We start from the raw sequence: 902 nt of genomic DNA, 5'->3' as shown, positions 1-902 counted from the left end.
TAGAATAAATTTAAACCAACACGTGATGGTTAAAGTGACAAAAGTCGAATATAAAAGAACTAAAATGCAAAAATATTATAATAAAAATTATAATACGTGATTCAAGAAGTCCGTATCGTTCAAAGAATAAAATAACATTTTTATAATCCATGGCAGTTTTGCGTAATGAATCTAAGTATGAACTTCAAATGATAATGTAATGTCAACGCTTTCTATTAATAGGACATTTATGAGCCGTGAAAGAAAAGGGAAGAGAAGAGAAATAGCGAAATGAAAAGAAAGAAGAAAAAGAAAGGAGAACGTTTTGATCTTCCATTAACTAAATATAATAAGGAAAATGTTATAATTGATCTTATTAAGCATATAGAAAAAAATTTATATGGTAAAAGAAATCAAAACAAGGTCAATAGAGTTAGAAACCTATCAGTTCCGATTATCGACAGAATTTTACTAATAATTCCTTTCCCAATATTAAATTCCAACAAAAAATTTATTATAAAATGGGTGAGGTTTACTAAAAAATTTATAAAAAATAATCCGAACGTTCTTATCACTAGAGCGGACAAGGGCAGTTACGGTTGCGTTAAGTAAGTCCCCGAGTAAAAATTTTTATATATAATTAAATATGACCATATATATATATCATATATTATATATATAACATAACTTGATTGTATAACTTGATTATATAACATAATATAAAATAAGATATATTCATATATGGTTACAGAGACGAATTTCGTATATGATCATATATAATATATGATATATATATATGGTCATATTTAATTATATATAAAAATTTTTACTCGGGGACTTACTTAACGCAACCGTAACTGCCCTTGTCCGCTCTAGTGATAAGAACGTTCGGATTATTTTTTATAAATTTTTTAGTAAACCTC

The sequence above is a fragment of the Wasmannia auropunctata genome, unplaced genomic scaffold (genome assembly GCF_000956235.1).
Source record: "Wasmannia auropunctata unplaced genomic scaffold, wasmannia.A_1.0 LD336090.1, whole genome shotgun sequence".
Classification (NCBI taxonomy): Eukaryota; Metazoa; Arthropoda; class Insecta; order Hymenoptera; family Formicidae; genus Wasmannia; species Wasmannia auropunctata.
The sequence above is the reverse complement of the archived record's forward strand: the minus strand, read 5'-3'. Positions refer to the sequence as shown.